This window comes from Salmo salar, chromosome ssa07 (genome assembly GCF_905237065.1).
Source record: "Salmo salar chromosome ssa07, Ssal_v3.1, whole genome shotgun sequence".
Taxonomy (NCBI): Eukaryota; Metazoa; Chordata; class Actinopteri; order Salmoniformes; family Salmonidae; genus Salmo; species Salmo salar.
In genome coordinates, this window is record NC_059448.1 from 67,707,223 (window position 1) to 67,715,455 (window position 8,233).

An 8,233-nucleotide genomic window follows, 5' to 3' on the forward strand; every position below is an offset into this window, starting at 1 on the left:
GACCCACTGTTTACCACTGAGGGGCTGCTGCTCTAATACACACGTACAACCCACTGTTTACCACTGAGGAGGGCTGCTGCTCCAATCACACACACAGACCCACTGTTTACCACTGAGGGCTGCTGCTCTAATACACACACAGACCCACTGTTTACCACTGAGGGCTGCTGCTCTAATCACACACAGACCCACTGTTTACCACTGAGAAGGGCTGCTGCTCTAATACACACAGACCCACTGTTTACCACTGAGGAGGGCTGCTGCTCTAATACACACACACAGACCCACTGTTTACCACTGAGGGCTGCTGCTCTAATACACACACAGACCCACTGTTTACCACTGAGGAGGGCTGCTCTCTAATACACACACAGACCCACTGTTTACCACTGAGGAGGGCTGCTGCTCTAATACACACACGACCCACTGTTTACCACTGAGGCTGCTGCTCTAATACACACACAGACCCACTGTTTACCACTGAGGGGGCTGCTGCTCTAATACACACACAGACCCACTGTTTACCACTGAGGGCTGCTGTCTGATACACACACAGACCCACTGTTTACCACTGAGGAGGGCTGCTGCTCTGATACACACACAAGACCCACTGTTTACCACTGAGGACGGCTGCTGCTCTAACTACACACACAGACCCACTGTTTACCACTGAGGGCTGCTGCTCTAATACACACACAGACCCACTATTTACCACTAACGAGAATCTAGGCTTGTTTGGTGAGGCCAGGACGAAGGGGATCCCCCACTGGAGGACAGAAGGAAGGCGGGGGGTGATGAGGCATAGGAGGGGGTGAGTGGTTTGAGGAGAGGAGAGGAGAGGAGAGGAGAGGGGAGAGGAGAGGAGAGGAGAGGAGAGGAGGGAGAGGAGAGGAGAGGAGAGGAGAGGGAGAGGAGAGGGAGAGAGAGGAGAGGAGAGGAGAGGTCCTTGTGGAGGGGAGGCAGAGAGGATATCGTGGACAGGCAGCTGGACTCAGCTCAGATAACCCAGACAAAAACAGACAATGTTATGTTATTTTATGAGAGAGGGGTGGGGGCCCTCTGCTGGTTAGGGGAGGGGGGGGGGCCCTCTGCTGGTTGGAGGGAGGGGGCCCTCTGGTGGTTGGAGGGAGGGGGGCCCTCTGGTGGTTGGAGGGGAGGGGTGGGGGGGTCCCTCTGGTGGTTAGAGGGGGTGGGGCCCCTCTGGTGTGTTAGAGGGAGGGGGCCCTCTGGTGGTTAGAGGGAGGGGGGTGGGGGGCCCTCTGGTGGTTGGAGGGGGAGGGGAGGGGGGCCCTCTGGTGGTTGGAGGGAGGGCCGAGGGGAGGGCCCTCTGCTGGAAGGGAGGGGGGCCCTCTGCTGGTTGGAGGGGGCGGGTTGGGGGGTGGGGGGCCCTCTGGTGGTTGGAGGGAGGGGGCCCTCTGTGGTTGGGGGCCTCTGGAGGGAGGGTGGGGCCCTCTGGTGGTTGGAGGGGGGGGGCCCTCTGCTGGTTGGAGGGGGGGGCCCTCTGGTGGTTGGAGGGGGGGGCCCTCTGTGGTTGGAGGGGGGGGGGGGGCCCTCTGGTGGTTGGAGGGGAGGGGGGGGGCCCTCTGGTGGTTGGAGGGGAGGGGGGGCCCTCTGGTGGTTAGAGGGGAGGGGAGGGGGCCCTCTGCTGGTTGGAGGAGGGGGGGGCCCTCTGGTGGTTGGAGGGAGGGGGGGGGGCCCTCTGGTGGTTGGAGAGGGGGGGTGGGCCTCTGGTGGTTGGAGAGAGGGGGGGGGGGCCCTCTGGTGGTTGGAGGGAGGGGGGGCCCTCTGGTGGTTGGAGGGGGGGGGGGGCCCTCTGCTGGTTGGAGGGGGCTGTGGTGAGGGGGGCCCTCTGGTGGTTGGAGGGAGGGGTGGGGGGTCCCTCTGGTGGTTGGAGGGGGGGGGGGTCCCTCTGTGGTTGGAGGGGGGGGGGGGCCCTCTGGTGGTTGGAGGGAGGGGGGTGGGGGGCCCTCTGGTGTTTGGAGGGGGGGGGGCCCTCTGGTGGTTGGAGGGAGGGGGGGGCCCTCTGGTGGTTGGTGGGAGGGGGGGGGGCCCTCTGGTGGTTGGAGGGAGGGGGTCCCTCTGGTGGTTGGAGGGAGGGGGTGGGCCCTCTGGTTGGAGGGAGGGGTCCCCTCTGGTGGTTGGAGGGGGGGTTGTGGGGCCCTCTGGTGGTTGGAGGGAGGGGGGCCCTCTGGTGGTTGGAGGGAGGGGGAGGGGGCCCTCTGGTGGTTGGAGGGAGTGGTTGGGGGCCCTCTGGTGGTTGGGGGGGGGGGGGGCCCTCTGGTGGTTGGAGGGGGGGGGGGGGGCCCTCTGGTGGTTGGAGGGAGGGTTGGGGGCCCTCTGGTGGTTGGAGGAGGGGGTGGGGTGGGGAGCCCTCTGGTGGTTGGAGGGGGTGATGAGGCAAGAGAAGAGGGGGGTTAGGGGGTCTTGGTGAAGGGACGGGGAAGGAGGGAGCTCTGGCTCCAGCAGAAGCAGTAATCCAGCTCCTAGCTGCCCCCTCTGGTCCTCCCAGCTGCTAATGACAACAATCAGCGCTGGACAGCGAGCAGCACGGCATGCTGGGAGAGAGACAGACACACTGCTGGGAGAGAGACACACACTGCTGGGAGGACAGACACACTGCTGGGGAGAGACAGACACACTGCTGGGGACGCCCTGCTGGGAGGGACGACCACTGCTGGGAGGGGACAGACACCTGCTGGGAGAGAGAACAGACACACTGCTGGGGAGAGAGACAGACACACTGCTGGGAGAGAGACGCACCTGCTGGGGAGACGACACACTGCTGGGAGAGAGACAGACACACTGCTGGGAGAGAGACAGACACACTGCTGGGGAGAACGACACACTGCTGGGAGGACGACCCTGCTGGGAGAGACAGACACACTGCTGGGGGGCAGACACACTGCTGGGAGAGAGACAGACACACTGCTTGGGAGGGACGACACACTCTGGGAGAGACAGACACACTGCTGGGAGAGGGAGGACAGACACACTGCTGGGTTCCTGCCTCTCTGTCTTACCCTGATTTGGCTCTGTACTGTCTGTCTGTCTGTCTTACGCTTGAGCCCATGCTCTGCTCTGTCTGTCTGTCTGTCTGTCTGTCTGTCTGTCTGTCTGTCTGTCTGTCTCTGTCTGTCTGTCTGTCTGTCTCTGTCTGTCTGTCTCTCTGGCTCTGTCTGTCTGTCTTCCCCTGCTTGTGTCTGCCGGATGGATGGCAAGGCGAGGCATACAGCCATGGCAGGGCGAGCGAGTGTCTGTCAACAAGCTGAGAACCCCACCAGCATCTCACCACCTCTTCTACATGTCACACAGTTAAAGCCAATACAGATGGATCACTGTCTGACGTGACAGAGGTTTTTTGGGGAGCCTGTTCTGGGACGAGCTCTCATCTGAGGGGGCCTGGTATCTTCCTAACACGGTGACTAGTGGACTGAGTAGAGGGAGAGGGGGAAAGACCATGTTAAACAGGCATACCAGATTAGAAGGGTGTATTTATTTCCATCTGCTGGTGTGTAATCTAACAGATAGTTTGTTGTTTCACACTGATCTTGCCACGTCCTGACCAGTATTTAGGTATTATTTGTATAATATTTGGTCGGGACGTGGCAGATATATTTGTTTTGTATGGTGGGTTTTTTTTGTGTGTGGTGTAGAGGGTGTTTTATTTATGTGTTCCTGGGTTTTGGGTGTATGTTCTGGGTTAGTATGTTCTAGGTTAGTTTTTCTATGTGTAGGTTTGTGTGCTGGACTCTCAATTGGAGGCAGGTGTTTCTAGTTGCCTCTGATTGGGAGTCCTATATAGAGTGTGTGTTTGGTTTGTCATTCTGTGTTTATTGGTTTTCCGTGTGCATCATATTTAAATAAAATGATGTGGAGCACGAACCCGCTGCGTATCGGTCTGACAGTGATTTCAACATCTCTTCAGATGAAGGTGAAGATTGTGACTGATCGACCGTCTAGGGAGCGTAGAAGTAGGTTAGGCGGTTAAACCGTGATCTTAATAATCAATAGTCCAGGAGCTGTCGATTGATCTCTACAGTCAGAACTGTGGAGTGGCCCTGGCTGAACTCTACACAAACATCATGCTGAATGGACATCTAGTTATACATCCAAGAAAAATTCAATATTAAAAATAAAAGGCTTTATATTCTTTCATATTTAATTTTTTTTTATTCAAACTGCAAGAATCAAAACTAAGAATGATGTTTCTCTCAGAGTCCAAGATGTGGAAAAACCATCCCCTCCTTTCAACACCCCTCCTCCCATCATCCCTCTCTCCTCCTCCCTCCCATCATCCCTCCTCTCGCTCTCCCTCCCTCCCATCATCCCTCTCTCCTCCCTCCCATCATCCCTCTCTCCTCTCCCTCCCATCATCCCTCTCTCCCTCCCATCATCCCCTCTCTCTCCCTCCTCATCATCCCTCTCTCTCTCTCCCTCCCATCATCCCTCTCTCCTCTCCCTCCTATCATCCCTCTCTCCTCCTCCTCCCATCATCCCTCTCTCTCTCTCCCTCCCATCTCCCTCTCCTCCTCCCTCCCATCATCCCCTCTCTCTCCCTCCCATCAGTCCCTCTCTCCCTCTCCCTCCCATCATCCCTCTCTCTCTCCCTCCCATCATCCCTCCTCTCTCCCTCCCATTCTCTCTCCCTCCCATCATCCCCCTCTCTCTCCTCCCATCATCCCTCTCTCTCTCCTTCCCATCATCCCTCTCTCTCTCCCTCCTCCCATCATCCCTCTCTCTCTCTCTCCCTCCATCATCCCTCTCTCTCTCTCCTCCCTCCCATCATCCCTCTCTCTCTCCCTCCCATCTCCCCCTCCTCCCTCCCTTCCCTCCCTCCCTCCCATCATCCCTCTCTCCCTCCCTCCCTCCCATCATCCCTCTCTCCCTCCCTCCCATCATCCCTCTCTCTCTCCTCCTCTCTCTCCCTCCCATCATCCCTCTCTCTCTCCCTCCCTCCCATCATCCCCCTCTCTCTCTCCCTCCCATCATCCCTCTCTCTCCCCTCCCTCCCATCTCCCTCTCTCTCTCCCTCCCTCCCATCATCCCTCTCTCTCCTCTCCTCCCATCATCCCTCCTCTCCCTCCCCCATCATCCCTCTCTCTCTCTCTCCTCCCATCATCCTCTCTCTCCTCCCTCCTCATCCCTCTCTCCCCCTCCCAGTCATCCCTCTCTCCTCCCTCCCTCCCCTCTCTCTCTCCCTCCCATCATCCCTCTCTCTCTCCCTCCTCCCATCATCCCTCTCTCCTCCCTCCCTCCATCATCCCTCTCCCCTCCCTCCCTCCCATCATCCCTCTCTCTCTCCCTCCCTCCCATCATCCCCCCCTCCCTCCTCCCATCGTCCCTCTCTCTCTCTCCCTCCCATCATCCCTCTCTCTCTCCCTCCCTCCCATCATCCCTCTCTCTCCTCCCTCCCTCCCCATCATCCCTCTCTCTCTCCCTCCCTTCCTCCCATCATCCCTCTCTCTCTCCCTCCCATCATCCCTCTCTCTCTCCCTCCCTCCCATCATCCCTCTCTCCCTCCCTCCCTCCCATCATCCCCCTCTCTCTCCCCTCCCATCATCCCCCCCTCTCTCTCCCTCCCACTCATCCCCTCTCTCTCTCTCCCTCCCATCATCCCTCTCTCCCCTCTCTCCCTCCCTCCCATCATCCTCCTCTCCCTCCCTCCCATCATCCCCCCCTCTCTCTCCCTCCCATCATCCCTCCCTCCTCTCCCTCTCTCCCTCCCATCATCCCTCTCCCTCCCCTCCCTCCCATCATCCCTCTCTCTCTCTCTCCCTCCCATCATCCCTCTCCTCCTCCCTGAGTTAGGGATGACAGAGATTGCCTAACAGACTGGACATTTTTCAAAGGCTTCTCAGACAGCGGTTGGCTGAACAGCTCTTTTGACATCAGGAATACTCATTACTTTTTCTCATCCGGGGTTCGTTCTCTCTCTCTCTCTCCTCTCTGACTCTCTCGACTCTCTCTCTCTCTCTCTGACTCTCTCTCTCTCTCTCTCTCGTGTATTACTTACTTTCCGAAGAGAGAGAGAGAGAGAGAGAGAGAGAGAGCGAGAGAGAGCCAGGGAGCACGCGTGCTCATGGCTTAGCGTCGTCCGTTCCAAACACACATACGGTATTGTGTTTTTTTTAGCAGCGGAGGACGCGTTGGATTGATCCAGCTTTAACTGCTGCTGCTTGTCAGTTCAGCTGCGGGGTGAAACCGTTGGATGGGTTTACTGTTGTTGTTTTCAACTCGACAAGTATTTTCTGGTTTTTTAAAATATATTTATAAAGCCTAATTTAATGGATACGGTATGGAGATAGCCTTGGCGAGTTTTGAGAACGGCGGAGCGAAAGGAAGCGGTGGAAATACCGGAGATGTAGCCCGCCGTAACGCTCTGGATCCACATCAACCTCCGCCGTTTGTCCAGAGTGGACTCAGCGAACCGGGCTACAGCCTTCACAAAGACATTAATACAATCGGGAGTCCCAAACCGAGGACGTGGAAAATCAACGATATGAATAACACTTTGAGTTGTAACGAGAACGCCGTGGATGCGCTCTGGCGCGCAGACCACAGTCCCCATCTGTTGGACGATGACATGTTGGATATTGAGCGCAGAGACGTGGATAACAACGAGAGGGTGCTGATCAACATCGCAGGGTTAAAGTACGAGACGCAGCTAGGGACCCAACCAGTTCCCCGATACATTACTGGGAGACCCTTATAGGATCAAATACTTCGACCCGCTCCGGAACGAGTACTTTTTTCGACCGTAACCGACCGATTTCGACGGGATCCTATATTTCTATCAGTCGGGAGGTAAGATCAGACGACCCGTCAATGTATCTATCGACGTGTTCGCTGATGAGATCCGTTTTTACCGGCTGGGTGAAGAGGCCATGGAAAGGTTTAGAGAAGACGAAGGATTTATAAAAGAGGAAGAGAAACCGTTACCACAGAATGAGTTTCAGAAACAAGTCTGCTCATATTCGAATACCCGGAGAGTTCAAGCCCAGCGAGGCATCGCTATCGTCTCCGTGTTAGTTATCACCATATCCATTATAACGTTTTGCATGGAGACACTACCGGAGTTCAGGGACGAGAGGGAGTTACCGGTCACGGGTCGACCCGGTAACAACACCGTCCCCCGTCCGTCGCTCACCTTCACGGACCCTTTCTTCATCGTGGAAACCACCTGCGTAATCTGGTTTCCACGTTTGAATTCATCGTCCGTTTCTTCGCCTGTCCTAGTAAGTCAGAGTTTTCCAAGACTGTTATGAACATCATAGATATAATGTCTATCCTGCCTTATTTTATCACGGTGGGGACGGAGCTGACCCCGAGCAGCAGGTAGAAGAACCTCAGGAACACGGAAACGGACAGACCATGTCTCTGGCCATCCCCTCAGGGTCATCCCGACTGGTCCGGGTGTTTAGGATCTTCAAGTTGTCCAGACACTCCGAAGGGGCTCGATATTAGGACAAACACTCAAAGCAAGTATGAGAGAATTGGGTCTGCTCATTTTCTTCCTCTTCATCGGAGTCATCCTCTTCTCCAGCGCTGTGTTCTTCGCCGAGGCGGACGAACCCGAATCGCATTTCTCCAGCATCCCCGACGCGTTCTGGTGGGCCGTGGTCACCATGACGACGGTGGGTTACGGGACATGAGGCCGGTGACGGTGGGGGGGAAAATCGTGGGTTCGCTCTGCGCCATAGCGGAGTGTTGACTATCGCGTTGCCGGTGCCCGTCATCGTGTCCAACTTTAACTATTTCTACCACAGAGAGACTTGACCAGGACCAGTCGTCTCTGAAAGACGACCCGCCCGAGAACAGTCAAGACAGTCCTCAGTTAAAGAGAAAGGATAGTAAAGGGTCGCCAAGTCGGAGACGAGGAGGACAGGACAGGAGCGGAGAAACAGAACATCAAGGCTAACAGCAGCATGAACATTAAACGATCCCTTTTCGCCTTCTGCCTGAACAAGATGGAGACAGACCTGTAGTCCCCACAGACAGACAGACAGACAGACCAGTAGTCACACAGACAGTATGAATCCTCTTTCTATTACAGTGACTAATTGAATAGAGGAGCAGTGTGCTTTTGCTATGACCACGATGATTTCCAAGCCTCTATCTAGTCAGTGTCAGTGAGTTGATGTATAAAAATCCCTGTGGTACTAATGGATTTGAAGCCTAAACGAAAGCAGAGTGATTTGAGTCCCAAATGACACCCTATTCTTACACGGTGCAC

General features: G+C 56.2%; 1 pseudogene; it reads left to right on the plus strand.

The window, feature by feature from the left end:
* Window positions 1-6,205: 6,205 nt before the first annotated feature.
* LOC123743860 (potassium voltage-gated channel subfamily A member 1-like) lies at window positions 6,206-7,985 on the plus strand (annotated as a pseudogene).
* The last annotated feature ends 248 nt before the right edge of the window (window positions 7,986-8,233 follow it).